Source organism: Piliocolobus tephrosceles, chromosome 7 (assembly GCF_002776525.5).
Source record: "Piliocolobus tephrosceles isolate RC106 chromosome 7, ASM277652v3, whole genome shotgun sequence".
NCBI lineage: Eukaryota > Metazoa > Chordata > Mammalia > Primates > Cercopithecidae > Piliocolobus > Piliocolobus tephrosceles.
This window is the reverse complement of record NC_045440.1, coordinates 84,112,141-84,128,731: the sequence shown is the minus strand read 5'-3', so window position 1 is coordinate 84,128,731 and position 16,591 is coordinate 84,112,141.

The window sequence follows — 16,591 nt, the reverse complement described above, 5'->3', positions numbered from 1 at the left end:
GGACAAATACCAGATGATTTGACTTACATGACATGTCTAAAGTAGTTAAAGTCATAGAAATAGAGACTACGCCGGGCACGGTGGCTCACGCCTGTAATTCCATCACTCTGGGTGGCTGAAGCAGGGGGTGGCTCACGAGGTCGGGAGATCGGGACCATCCTGGCTAACAAGGTGAAACCCCGTCTCTACAAAAAATACACACACACACACAAAATTAGCCGGGACTGGTGGCGCTGCCTATAGTCTCAGCTATTCAGGAGGCTGAGGCAGGGAATCGCTTGGACCAGGAAGGCAGAGGTTGCAGTGAGCTGAGATCGCTCCACTACGCTCCAGCCTGGGCGACAGAGTGAGATTCTGTCTCAAAAAACAAAACAAAACAAAACAAAAAGAGAGTAGAATAGTGATTTCCAGAGACTTCTAGAGAGAGGACAATGGGAAGTTGCTGTTCAATAGTATAAAATTTCAGTTGTACAAAATGAATAAAAGTTCTAGAGATGTGCTGTACCACATCCACAGATATATAGATATACATATTTAGCATATGAAAGGAATCTTTAAATATGTAATACAGCGGTGGTTAAATAATAAACTAAAGACTATTTTAATTTTAATCAAGTGGCTAATGTTTGACTTGTAATTATTTGACTTGAATTTGCGTTGTGGCAAGTTTACAGCATGACTGGTTACTATTAGGGAAAAAGAGTTGATATACACATGAATTTGTCATTTGTTTAATATAAAGGTTATGGTGAATTGTATGGGAAGAAAAGGATTGATTATTAAAAAAAAAAAAAAAAAAGCACTTCTCCTTGTTCTTTTACAGCTGGCTACATATAATAGTAATATAATTGTATAAAGTTGTAGCTTCTCTTTTGCTCTCCCTGGAAGAGTTTCAGACAGTTGTAATTATGAAGTTTTGGTTTAATAATACAAACCTGACAGTAACAATGAACTGTGTCACTATGTTAATAAAGACTTTTTGCAGAGCTTGAAAGATAATGCACCCATCCATTGTTTAAATAATGCAGATTCTCTAAGAACTTGGAGAGTAAGCAAAATATGCTCTGACCAATGCAATGTGGGTGTCTCGGGGCTAGAATGTGGCTTGCTATTCTGTTCATCTACTTGTCAATGATGATTTTTTTTCTTGCAAGTTAATTATTGATGTTCCTAAGGCTCTTTCACAAAGACAATATTATGTATCTTAGGCGGGGAAAGCATTTCCATGAAAATATACATAGGCCGGGCGCGGTGGCTCAAACCTGTAATCCCAGCACTTTGGGAGGCCCCGAGACGGGCGGATCACGAGGTCAGGAGATCGAGACCATCCTGGCTAACACTGTGAAACCCCGTCTCTACTGAAAAATACAAAAACAAAAAAACAAAACAAAAAAAAAAAAAAAAACTAGCCGGGCGAGGTGGCGGCGCCTGTAATCCCAGCTACTCGGGAGGCTGAGTCAGGAGAATGCCGTGAACCCGGGAGGCAGAGCTTGCAGTGAGCTGAGATCCGGCCACTGCACTCCAGCCAGGGCGACAGAGTGAGACTCTGTCTCAAAAAAAAAAAAAAAAAGAAAGAAAGAAAGAAAATATATGTAATTAGAGCCAGGTATCATAATGTGTTCTACTTTCCTTAAGGAACTTTATAGTCATTTCTAGATAACAGGTTAAGTTCTCGTCTGTGTTACTGTCTTTTGAAAGGATATAACTGACAATCTCCTAAGATAATGAAAATTAACAAAGGACTAGTGATTTCTATTTCAAATAACTTAGACCACTTATTCTTTGGTTAGCTCAAGGCAGATGAAGAAATCTAAAATAAATCTGATTCTCAAGTATTTTGAGTGAGGAAGAAAATGCATCCTCTTCTAAGCAAGCAAATATATCCAGACTGGGAAATCCCTCATTTGTAACAAAATGTTCAGAAGTTGAAGAAAGGATGCCTAGCAGACAATAAAATATGAGGAGTGACCTCAGTCTATAAAGAAAATGTGTAAGAAATAGCTGAGCTTGTGAAAAAGGATAAGGATCACAAAAACTGTATTTTGGAATTTTTTACTTTTTACAATTGCAAAAGTAACACACATGGATTTTAATAATAGTTAAAAGATGAAATACTCTAGAGTGAAGAAGAAATGCAATCCCTTCTGCTGTACTCTTCCATATTTCTGTACTGAGCCAAAACAAACAAAAAACAACAACAACAAATGAACAAAAACAAACAAACAAAAACACCCATTTCTTGCTTGAGAATCCATCCCTTTCCTAATCTGGGTTGCTAAATCTGTACCACACTGGGAATCAACCATCTGTTTCTTTAGTGTTTTTCAGGAATTTTAGGGAAGTTTCTCAGTTATGTTAACCTCAGCCCCAATAATTTTCCGGTTTTCATTATTTCCCTTGACTTGGATTTGGAGAAGAAAGCCATCAGCGTATGATGAATCATAATCTTGACTGGAAAATCTTGTCAGAAGTATGTTGATTAGTACAAGGAGAAATTACTGCTTTATAATATTTATTCTCCATATTGAAGTAGTACATATGGCTTTACATTTATTCAACTTTTATTTAATTTCTCTCAGTGAAATTTTAAAGCTTCTTCTTTTCCCCGAAATTGTTTCAATGTCCTCATTCGATTTTATTCCTAGGTGTTTATCCTTTTGAAACTATTTTAAATTGAATGCTTTATTCTATTATATCCTCATGGTTATTGTAAGCCAATGTAATATTTTTGACAGTAATTTAATAATTAGACACCTATGATAATTATTCTATTATTTAGGGTCATTTTTTTCCCAGCTGATGGTATCGTGTTTTCTGTATGTACAGTAACAGAATAGAGAAAAGATAAAACTACTGCTTTGAGGGAACTTGATAACATTTAACATGGAAAATGTTGATAATCCCATACTAATTTTATTTTTATATACTTTACTGGGGATGAGTTTATTTGTTACGTATTTGTTTGCTTTTATTCACCAAATATTTGTAGGGTGCCTAGTACATGCCAGACACTATTTTAAGTGTTGTTTACAGAAAAAGAAAAAATGACACACAAATGTCTGACCTCCTAGATCTGACATTTTAATGAAATACAGGGTTAATAAAAAGAAATAAATACATAGCAAAAGGGAGATGCTATGATGCTGTTTCCATGGTTTTACTTGCTTTGCAGCAGTGTGGGGCACGTTGTTAATTGTGTGCAGTTTCATCTATCAGGCTCGGGAAAGGCCTCCATGAGAAGGTGATATTTGAGAAAAGGCTTATTGAAGATGAGAAAAGGAGCTATGCAGCTACCAGGAAAATGAGATTTCCAGCCGGAAAGAACCAGCAAATTTTTCTCCTGAGGCAGGAGCATGTCTGGATGCTCAGCAAATAGCAAAGTTCAGCAGTTGATAATAGAGAGCCAGAACATTAAGAATATATTTTTATAAATAATAAATATGGTCTGTGGACCTTTGATTCAAATAACAAACATAATATGAATTGACTAAAATCTAAAAAGGATACATTCTTGGAAGGATGCTGCCACAGCTCTTCTAACAAGAAGACTGAGGTTGCACCAGCAGAAACCGAGTGATTCGCACATCTCTGGACTCATCACTCCCCAGCTCTCTTGATTTCTCACCAGATGTCAGCATCATTCTCTCAGAACAAGTTCCTTCATATTGCAGGGGATAAATAGGTCCACACTTTCACATCATGCAGCTCCACCATCACAGAAGTACTATCTCTCTCAATTTAGTTTTAATTTTTGAAATCACAGAAAAAGTGTCCAGACCAGCTTTAACCAACTCCCAAAGTGATTAACTATGGCCAAGTGTTAGAGGGTAGAATGTTTTGAATCATAGCCCTTAATAACACTAAATGTTTAAAGTGGAGACTAGGAGCTCTTCACTAAAGGAAAGGGGATGACCAAATATAGTATAGATTTTACTACATATAATTAAGATTTCATTGGATCTTGAGATAGTTAACACTGCTTATCTATTTGCAGTGGGTTCCAAACTTCATATTCTGATTAATGTAACTCTGAGTACAAATGACTTCCAGATATGACTAAACTCTTTGTGAATGCATCTGTAATCATCGAACTTTTGTTCAATGGTGATTTTCCACTGATATCTTATTTCTAGGAAATCTGAAGATAATGTTAGCTCTCTAAGAAATATTCTTGAATGAACAGTTATGTTTTGATTATTCACTGATTAATCAGATTTTTTTTCTTCTCACAGGTTTCCTCCTATGTTCTGTGGATTTCTCTTATCATGCCAGTCTAAACGCTTGTTATTGACACCAGAACAGCCAACATGATAATATTAGTCTTCATTCTCTTGGAAAGGAATTGGCAGAAGATACTGAAATAATGCATGATTAGTATTACAAAAAAGTGTTACAAAAATGTGGTAAGTGTTACGAAGGAAGTACATCATGCCTGAGATGAAAATAGGAACTCTTTATTGCTATATTATTCTAAAATCAAATTTTATCTCATTATTTCAAAAGTAATAACAATGTCAACTCATGGAATTCTACTTATCTTACTATTAAAATTGTAATTGCTTATGCATAACTAGTATACTCATTATTAGTCATGACTTTATAGCACCCCACACTTGTCATATTTAAAAGAACTGCCATGTAACTATAAAAATGTAACAACTAGGAAAGTGTAGGATAGTAGTGTAAGGTTAGAAAATAAAGATATTTTAGGACTTTGTGACCCTAGCTCAATGGAAGGTATATTAAAGTTCATAATACCTCTATTTAACACAAGCAAATTATTATGTGTGTGTGTGTGTGTGTGTGTGTGTGTGTGATGTGTACTCCTCTATTGGTCTTATTACCTAATAAGATGGGACAGATTGAAAATATGCATACATTTTTAAGCTAAGAAAAATGCAAAATGCATCAATAAAATTTTTTAAAGATGTTATATGATACTTCTATCCGTGTACAACCTTAACCTACTAAGATTTCTTGGCAACATTTTTGGATACTGGGATGTCAATATCTTCATCATTAAAGTTTTGTCATACAAAACACAATTTATTAACTACCCAACGGCAATTCTCTTTTCTTTCTTGCCTAATGAATCTCAGTTTTGTTCAGGTCTCAGGGGTCATTATATTAACAGGAGGTGGATTCCTCCTTACCCTTAAGAGGTTAATGTTGGCAAGTGTAAACTAGTTGTTATATGCCAATCATGGCAATTCCAATCCTTTGACAACGGGTGATTAAGGCATAAGTTGTGATTTTACCCTATGCACAATTTGTTAGGGAACATCTTCTGAAGAACTTACCTTAAGTTTTCTTTCTTATCGTTTTCTCTCTGTTTCTCTCTCTACTTATCTCTCTCTGAGGATGAAAAAAAAAAAAAAAAACAGTGACTTTAACTTTTCAGTTTCTGAATATAGTTCTAAGAGTATAAGCTAGCTAGAATGTTGCAGCTAATTTAGGACTCTCACTAAAATGCCCTGAAGGAGGCAGGACAGAAAAATGGAAAGGGCTGGATGATTTAATAATTTTGTCATGTTCCAGAATTAACCACCTCTGACAAAGACTGATTCTGCATTTCTTATCATTTACAATGAAATCAAATCAAATAAAACTTTATTGCTCAAGCCACTTGTAATTGAGAATTAAGTAACCTACCCTATTACTGAAGATCATAATTGATGCAATCATTATATTTATTAGGAAATGTCTGTGTCAGCTCCATCGCTTATACCTTTACACGGATTAACTCATTTAATTTTCTGCAATAAACATATTATCACCAAGTTATACATGCAAAAATTAAAATTTAGAGAGGTCAGATTAACTGCCCAAGGTCACACACTAAGTAAGGAGCAGAGCTTTCAAATATAAATAAAGCTATTCTGATTCCAAAGGCAATTTCTTCTCTGGGTCTGACCCCAACAACTATTCTTAATGCTTAAGTATCTGTAAATACGGCATATTACATTTACATTGAGAAGTTCATTGATTTATTTTCTTAGATGCCAAATATAAAAGATAAAATCTATTGATGTATTTTCAGATACACCGATATCATTAAACCAAAATTAGATATATGGATATCTAAATTCCCATATATGTGATCCTGGATCCCTTTATACATTGCTTAGAAAAAAATAAAAAATGTCTAAGGTGTTTAACCATTATGTGTTTTTAATGTATCTACTTCCTTAAGCTCACAGCTATTTTTTAATTATTTATTTTTGTGCAAATAGCATCTGCTCAAAACGGAAAACAAATGACTACATTTTTGTAGATTTATCTACTGTATTCTTTCTGTTATTGTTCCAATCCATTGTCCATATAGTTTGTGCAGTTATGTCTCCGAAACACATTCTATTGATCTCATGTTATTATTTAAAAAATGTTAATATTTAACCATTTATAGCAGAATAAATTCAAGATTCCCTAGTAAGGCTCAACAGACTTTCTAATCTCTCTCCTTTGTGTTTAAGTGTATACATATACATATATCTATAATGTCTAATTGTTTCTTAACAGTATGCATCATCAGTCCCTAACTCTATGTCTGGTATATTAGTCAGGGTTCTCTAGTGAGACAGAACTAGTAGGACAGGAGAAAGATGTAGCCTGGGAGGCTAAGCCGGCCTAGTCTTTTCATGTTTTCTGCCTGCTTCATATTCTGGGCGCACTGGCAGCTGATTAGATTGTGCCCACCCAGATTAAGAGTGGGTCTGCCTTTCCCAGCCCACTGACTCAAATGTTAATCTCCTTTGGCAACACCCACACAGACAATACTTTGCATCCTTCAGGATCAATACTTTGCATCCTTCAATCCAATCAATTTGATACTCAGTATTAACCATCACATCTGGCATATGGTAGGTTAATTAGTAAATATATATTGAATCAGTTTGTATAGATAAAATAAACATAAAAGGCATTCATTCAGCTTCAAACCATCTTAACTTTACACAAAAAAATGCACTTGATTTATAACCCCACCTAAGCTTCAACAGAACAGTGTTAATTGCTGCATTTGAGGAGCCAGGAAATATCCAACACACCCCTGGAATATGAACAGAATCGGAACTAAACAATAGAATTTCCATGAGAAGCACAAAAACTGTTTTTCCCCCTCTCTCTGTGACTCAGAAAACTACTTTTTCAAGGATGTAATAAAAAGGGAGAGGATAGAGATGAAAACTTTCACAAACATTGGCTTCTGTATAAGGACAAGTTTACTTCACTATTAGTCTATAGGAGTTCTGATCTAGTCTCCAGGATGATTTTAGCCATGATATAAAACTTTGGACAGGTAGAAATGGAATATATTAGCTAGATATTCACAATATTCTGTTTAAACTGAAACACCCTAGAAGTCTCTTGTGCCAACTTATTGAAATCATTTATTCAAAATGTGTAAATTAATTTGTTTTCAGTTAATGTATCTGGACACAGCCTGGTCTGGGGTCTAAACAGCCCTTCAGTACTTTGAACTTTGGCCTTCCTGGCAGAGAGATCTTTTGCATTTATCTGAGCAATTCATTTTGTTTGACCAAGAGAAACCCCTGGAAGCTGTATCCAGATTATCCAGGATATACTAATGTTCTCTTTTTTTTTTTTTTTTTTTGCTTCTGTTATGGTGATCCCATATATAAATAGTTGACGCAAGACTTTTGTGCCTTAGCTCAGATAGGTCTGGGTTCTTGTCTCAAGACCAGGGAGATTTAGGGGCATGAACACCGGAGAGTGAGTGGAGTAGAATTTATTAAGCTAAAGGAAGACTCTCAGCAAAGGGAGGGATCCTGATAAGTAGGTTGCCAGTTGCCCCTTTCACAGTTGAATTCAAGGACTTCTATATAAAAGCTGATGAGGCTGGGTTCCTTATTTGTATGTGGCACAAATTCCTGGCAGATCTACCCCATCCTTCCAGTGCACATGTGGGCCCTTAGTCTGAGCTGCTCCATATTGATTTATTTTCCTTACTGCTCACGCGCTAAGGAATGGAATCATCTATTGCAGGCATGTTTAAGCAAGCCCCCTGTGCAAATTCCCTTATTTGCACGAAACGTCTGGTGTAAGCACTTGTGCAGTGGATCAGAGGTTCTCCAGGACCCTTCCCTTACTGTCTGCCTACAACAAGCTAACTCCTTTCATAGTCATGACTATATTTCATATATATATATATGTGAATGTATATATACATATATATGTATACTTATATCGTACAAGTGAGTATATTTCACTTACATATATAATTTGTATATGTATGTACAAATATGTGTGTTTTTGCCATTACTTTTGCACCAATCTAGTTGCTATACATAAGTATATACTTAATATATACTTATAAATTACTTATATATCATACATTAATTACATACTTTATATATAAGCATGTCATTCAATGACAAGATGAGTGGTGTCACTTTTGCAAAACCATTGCATTAGGCTTACCCAGCACCTCTACTTTCTCCCTCTTTTTTACCGAGACTTGAGAATCCTTTGAATCTAGTACTTAGATAACCATGTGTTCACCTATTCAGTGATATTGGTTATCATTTAGGCCATCAAAAATTACATTATTCTTGCCTTTGGTGATTAATTCAGCTCACCCATTATCTAGAGTTACTAAGGAGATTAATCTGGTTTTACAAACCATTACTTTTGTATAAAAACTAAATACATGTGAAATTACTACATTTTATTTACAGAATGTAATTCTATTTGTGAAAGCATTCAAGCAGGTAAATTTTAGTTTCATAGCATTTTTTTATTCAATGTGAAATCAAACTAAAGAAAACATGATGGATTCAATCATCATAGAGTATGGTAGCTTTAAAAATAAGTCATGTGTGATTTATATTCAATATTGAATATCAAAACTATCTGCATATCTTTTAACTTGACAAACTCTACAGTAGGAGAAAACAGTTAATTTTAGAAGTTATTTAGTAACTCTTGGTGAAAGAAAGACCATGCTAAAAAAGGAAGAGATGATCCTGTTAAGCTGGATGAGATTAAGATGAATATTGCCAACATACATAAAAATTAAATAGGTTGCATGAAACTTTAATTTCTAGAAGTTAACAATTATATTATCAAATGAATATTCATGTCCTCTCTGCTGCCAGTATCAGCTACAAAGAGTTCTTGTTCTGCAAACAAAACCTTTGGGTCTTCATTTTGCAAAACAGCTTTGATGTACAGAAACAAAATTGAGATGATCTGAAATTAATTAGACATAGTTACATTAAAAATATCAGAAAATTGGCTGGGCACGGTGGCTCACGCCTGTAATCCCAGCACTTCGGGAGGCCGATGCATGCGGATCACAAGGTCAGGCGATCGAGACCATCCTGGCTAACACGGTGAAACCCTGTCTCTATTAAAAATACAAAAAAATAAAAAGGAAAAAGAAAAAGAAAATTAGCAGGGCGTGGTGGCAGTTGCCTGTAGTCGCAGCTACTCCAGAGGCTGAGGCAGGAGGATGGCATGAAACCGGGAAGCAGACCTTGCAGTGAGCGATCACACCACTGCACTCCAGCCTGGGCGACAGAGTGATACTCTGTCAAAAAAAAAAAAAAAAAAAAAAATCAGAAAATTAATGAGTGTTCGAGTAACAGAAAGTGAGGGAAGATAAATGTTTTAGAAATCTTGAATATTTGGGAAGAATTGAGGAAAAAATATTTTGATGGCAGCTGCTATATATATATATACACACACACACGTGCACACACACATATATGTCATTGCCTCTTACATGATTCACTCCAGAAGCCAGTCTATAGGACAGTATTATGCATGGTCAATTCCCTTTTGTATGTTTCTTTTTGAGATTTAATGTTGGAGGATAATAGATCATCAATCATATTCAACACAGCCTGAGTTTTTTCTCCAATATTAAAAGAGAACATGATTCTTTATATGTGTATGATACGAAATAACTAGAATGCTAAGTTTTGTGAATAGTGCTTATATTTCAACACTAGAATTACATTGAACATGGTAAAATGCTTTCATGTGTTAAGAGTTACAATTGACCAAAGGAGTATGTTCATAATCATTGAATCACCTATGAGTAGATTTGACTTCATTGTATACCTTGTCTTTTTTTTTTTCTTTGCTTTTCCATAATCTTGATTTATTTTTCTCATATGGCTATTTCTAAAAAGGGAAAGACACGGGAGAAAATATCCTGATAAAACTGTCTTTTCTATTATGAAATAACATCACACTTTGGCATTGTAAAGTACCTCATAAGAATTTAAATTGTTCTAATTATTTTAGTTGTTGAAATGCTATTTCTTGGAATTCATACTATTAAGACAGATACAAATTAATTTTTCTTCAATAAGGTTACTTTCTATCATATGTATGTTTTACTCAATGTATAACAGTATACCTAATATAGTCGAAATATTTATGAAATGAGGTTATTTTGGGAGAATGAAAATGTGCACTTAAATCCATGTTTGGAGTATGAGGAAACTAAAAGACAAGGCAGAGAATACCAGAATTACCATGTAGAAACTCTTTCCTATAGATATCTATCTCTAAGAAATGTGAAGACAGAGATCATAATGTTACCAATATGGGGGTGAGTGCACTCTAAAACATCACTGATAAATGAACAAAAGGAATCTAAATATAAAGAAACTTGGTTCGATGGGCATTAGGACTCTATAATAAGATGCGGTTTCTAGTCACTTAATTTGAGGCTAAAGAAGATGATAGTTTCTAAAGATGACTAGGAACACAGGCAGACCACAATTATGCAAAACCTCTCCGTAACAAGAGAAACCCATATACAGTTAGAAATATAGGGACAGGTTTTATTATTAATACTGAGGCGAATGAATGTATTAGTATCAATTGCTGTATAATAAAACACTCCCAAAACCTAACAGCTTAATACAACAATGTATTATTGTTCACATGCTTATGTGTTGATCAGACAATTCTACTGTTCGAAGCCTAGTCTCTTTTTCAAAGGGGTGGAGGGTGGTAGAGGGCTGGTTTTCTCAGACACCTCCAGCAAATGATCCCAGGCTAATTTTCCCGTTGGTCAGAGGTCCAAGGGTGAAAGCAGACACTCACAAGTACTTGTTAAAGTGTCTACTTGGGTCAGTTTTGTTATTGTCCCATTAGCCAAAGCACATAGCCAATATCAGGGTAAATGCAAGACAATTACTGAAGAGCACATGTACAGTAATAAATGAAAAGTTGAGGCTTGCATGCAATCATCCTCCCACAATGGATGTGAGAACAAGATGAAAATCCATGTCTAAAAAATGGTGTTTGAAGTCAGGATCAGATTAATAAAAAAGTGAATTTGTTATGGAATCCCAGAGGAGTCCATTTAAGATGCCAAACTCCTTCATCTGCGTACCAGAATAACCTTGTAGACCCTTCAGTGCTCAACCTATACATGCTGCTAAAACGATTACATGGAGAGGAAACCTTTAGGATGCTGGCAATATGAAAAATTTTGTGAGACAAACAGATAGAAAACGTATTTTATTTGGACATTTTTTCTTACCATTACAAAATTTTACACAGCTTTTATATATATATATATATACACACATATATATATACATATATATATACATATATATATATAGATACACACATATATATACACACACACACACGCACACACACACACACACACTTTAAGTTCTAGGGTACATGTGCACAACGTGCAGGTTTGTTACATACGTGTACATTGGCCATGTTGGTGTGCTGCACCCATTAACTCGTCATTCACATTAGGTATATCTCCTAATGCTATCCCTCCCCCCTCCCCCCTCCCCACAATAGGACCCGGTGTGTGATGTTCCCTTCCTGTGTCCAGGTGATCTCATTGTTCAATTTCCACCTATGAGTGAGAACATGTGGTATTTAGTTTTCTGTTCTTGCGATAGTTTGCTGAGAATGATGGTTTCCAGCTGCATCCATGTCCGTACAAAGGACACGAACTCATCCTTTTTTATGGCTGCCTTGTATTCCATGTTGTATATGTGCCACATTTTCTTAATCCGGTCTGACAGACATTCAGGTTGATTCCAAGTCTTTGCTATTGTGAATAGTGCCGCAATAAAAAAATGTGTGCATGTGTCTTTATAGCAGCATGATTTATAATCCTTTGGGTATATCCCCAGTAATGGGATGGCTGGGTCAAATGGTATTTCTAGTTCTAGATCCTTGAGGAATCGCCATACTGTTTTCCACAATGGTTGAACTAGTTTACAGTCCCATCAACAGTGTAAAAGTGTTCCTATTTCTCCACATCCTCTCCAGCACCTGTTGTTTCCAGTGATTTTAATGATTGCCATTCTAACTGGTGTGAGATGGTATCTCATTGTGGTTTTGATTTGTATTTCTCTGAACGCGAGTGATGATGAGCATTTTTTCATGTGTCTGTTGGCTGTATGCATGTCTTCTTTTGAGAAATGTCTGTTTATATCCTTTGCCCACTTTTTGATGAGGTTGTTTGTTTTTTTCTTGTAAATTTGATTGAGTTCTTTATAGGTTCTGGATATTAGCCCTTTGTCAGATGAGTAGATTGCAAAATTTTTCTCCCATTCTGTAGGTTGCCTGTTCACTCTGACAGTAGTTTCTTTTGCTGTGCAGAAGCTCTTTAGTTTAATTAGATCCCATTTGTCAATTTTGGCTTTTGTTGCCATTGCTTTTGGTGTTTTAGACATGAAGTCCTTGCCCATGCCTATGTCCTGAACGGTATTACCTAGGTTTTCCTCTAGGGTTTTAATTGTTTTAGTTCTAATATTTAAGTCTCTAATCTATCTTGAATTAATTTTCATATAAAGAGTAAGGAAAGGATCCAGTTTCAGCTTTCTACTTATGGCTAGCCAATTTTCCCAGCACCATTTATTAAATAGGGAATCCTTTCCCCATTTCTTGTTTTTGTTATTTTTGTCAAAGATCAGATGGCTGTAGATGTACGATATTATTTCTGAGGGTTCTGTTCTGTTCCATTGGTCTATATCTCTGTTTTGGTACCAGTACCATGCTGTTTTGGTTACTGTAGCCTTGTAGTATAGTTTGAAGTCAGGTAGCATGATGCCTCCAGCTTTGTTCTTTTGGCTTAGGATTGTCTTGGCAATGCGGGCTCTTTTTTGGGTCCATATGAACTTTAAAGCCTTTTTTTTTTTTCCAATTCTGTGAAGAAAGTCATTGGTAGCTTAATGGGGATGGCATTGAATCTATAAATTACCTTGGACAGTATGGCCATTTTCACAATATTGATTCTTCCTATCCATGAGCATGGTATGTTCTTCCATTTGTTTGTGTCCTCTTTTATTTCACTGAGCAGTGGTTTGTAGTTATCCTTGAAGAGGTCCTTTACATCCCTTGTAGGTTGGATTCCTAAGGTATTTTATTCTCTTTGAAGCTCTTGTGAATGGGAGTTCATTCATGATTTGGCTCTCTGTTTGTCTGTTACTGGTATATAAGAATGCTTGTGATTTTTTCACATTGATTTTGTATCCTGAGACTTTGCTGAAGTTGCTTATCAGCTTAAGGAGATTTTTGGGCTGAGACAATGGAGTTTTCTAAATATACAATCATGTCATCTGCAAACAGGGACAATTTGACTTCTTCTTTTCCTAACTGAATACCCTTTATTTCTTTCTCTTGCCTGATTGCCCTATTTTTAGTAGAGACTTCTAGTGCTCAACAACATAAAGGCATTCTCTCTTTATGAGGACACAGAAAGAAAACTCTTACTCTCTCCATTGAAAATACATGGGGTCAATGGGTTGTGAATAGAGGTGTTTGTCTTTTTCTAAATAACTTAATTGCTAGTGTAATATTCTTATTTTCCCCCTCACTTCTGCAAAAATCACACAGAGATCATAGCGCCAAACTAAAAGATCAGTGGAGCCTGGGTTCCTGCAGAAAGAACACTTGCTAAGGAGAGTATTTTTGTAATTAGAGCCGACCTTCCTTAAGTATAAATTAGTATCTTTTTATTAGGTCATTGTAATTTTTGGAGGTATTAGGGTAGCAAAAGGTGACTTGTAGTGGTGAATATAGCAATGCAATTAGCCAGGAGAAATGCATTAACTGTTGATTAGTACTGTTATCTTATACAACGTAAAATGTTCTTCTTGTCACATTATTTCAGAAAGTACATGACATCACTAATGATGTTATGTAATGTACTAATGATGTTATGTACATGACATCACTAATGATGTTAACCTTCATCACTTAGACAATAAAGTGTTTGCCAAAGTTTGCCACTGTAAAGTTACTATTTTCCACTTTGTCTAATCTATTCTTTGAAAGAGAGGCTTAAAGTCAAGCCCATCCTCAAGAGATAGGAGGTTGGAATTCAAACCAGCTCCTAGATGAGGAATATCTACATATATTATTGAAAATTCTTCAATAAAAAACACTGTTTTGGGGATAAGCGGGGTGGCTCATGACTGTAATCCCAGCACTTTGGGAGGATGAGGCTGGTGGATCATGAGGTCAGGAGATCGAAACCATCCTGGCCAACATGGTGAAACCCCGTCTCTACTAAAAATACAAAAATTAGCTGCGCATGCTGGCATGCACCTGTAGTTCTAGCTACTCAGGAGGCTGAAGCAGGAGAATTGCTTGAACCCAGAAGGTGGAGCTTGCAATCACTCCAACCCGGGATGGGGAGGTTGCAGTGAGCCAAGATCGCACCACTGCACTCCAGCCTGGGAGACAAAGTGAGACTCCATCACAAAAAAAAATATATATATATATATATATACACACACACACACACACACACACACATATATACACACACACATATATACACACACATATATATATACACACACACATATTTTATAAGGTCCTACATTCAGTTTGATAACATATGTTAGGGAATTTTATGTCTATATTTACAAGTGATATTCATTTGTAGTTTTCTTAAGAAGCTTTCTTCAGCTTTGGTATCAGATTAATACTAGCCTCAAGAAATGAGATGGAAATTATCTACTGTCCTTATGTTTTCTGAATGAATTTGTGTAAGCATCTTAATATTTCTTTGTTAAATTCACAGTGAAGCCACCTGGGCTCCATGTTTTATTTATTTGGAGCTTTTAAATGACTAATTCAATCCATTACTTCTTATAAGTATAGTCGGATTTTTTATTTATTTATTAGTTGGTTTTAATAATTTTTGTTTTTCTAGACATTTTCTACTTTGGTTAAGTTGTCCAATTTTTTGGTATAAATTTTTTCATAATATTTTCTTATAATAATTTTAATTATTATAGATAGATAATTGCTATAGGTAGATACAGAGATGATTTCTCTTTCATTCCTCATTTTATTAATATGTGCCTGTTTTTCTTGGTGATTCTAGTTAAAAGATTATTTTATTCTGATGACTCTTTCAAAAATCAAACTTTAGTTTTATTGCTGTTATTGTCTTTTCTTAATCATTTTTCTGTTTTCTATCTCATAATTTTTTATCCTTATTTTTTTCTTTCAGTTGGCTTTGGTTTTACTTTGCTTTTGTCTTCATAACTCTTAAGGGTGATGCTTTGGTATTGATTCAAGACATTTTTTTCTTTTTTAATATAGTCATTAAAAGTTTTCATCTTCTTACTACTTTTTTAATGCATTTAATACATTTTCATATGTTTAATTTTCCTTCAATATTTTCTAATTTCTGCTATTACTTCCCTTTCGACCTGTGGATTATTTAGAAGTATGTTCAAAGTTATTGGTGTTTAAAATACATAATCTGCTGATAATTCCATCTAGCGCCTGCTTTATCACACACATTGTAGTTTCAGTTCTAATTTCATCTGGATCTTTTCCTATCTTCCATGTCTTCACTGAAATTTCTAAACATATACAGTACAGTTATAGGCCAGGAGTGGTGGTTCATGCCTGTAATCCCAGCACTTTGAGAGGCCAAGGTGGGCAGATCACTTGAGGTCAGGAGTTCAAGACAAGCCTGACCAACAAGGTGAAACCCCTTCTCTACTAAAAGTACAAAAATTAGCCAGGCATGGTGTCAGGCACCTATAATTCCAGCTACTCAGAAGACTGAGGTGGGAGGATTTCTTGAACTTGGGAGGTGGACGTTGCAGTGAGCCCAGGTTGTGCCACTGCCCTCAAACCTGGGCAACAGAGTAAGACTCCTTCAAAAAAACAAAAACAAAACAAAACAAACAAACAAAAAAACACACTAGAATACAGTTAAAATAATTCTTTTTATGATCTTGTCTGTTCTAAATTCTAAAATTCTGTGTCAATTTTGAGTTAGATTTGGTTTATATTTTTCTCCATTAGGGGTCTCATTTTCCTGTGTCATTGTATGCCTAGTTATTTTTTACTGGATTCTAGACTTTATGATTTTATCTTTCCTAGCATTAATTCTATTTTATTACAATAAAAAGACTTGAGCTTTTTGGGGTGATGCTTTTAAGTTACTTGGAGGCCTTTTTACCCTTTTGTGTCTGGCTTTGAAGATTTGTTGGGCATGGGTTGCGGGAGGTCAAGGAACAGAAGCATGACTACAGCAGTGCTCAGCCTGTGACTCATTATTTCCTTCCTGCATGCTCTAGTAATGCCCTTTGAATCATGA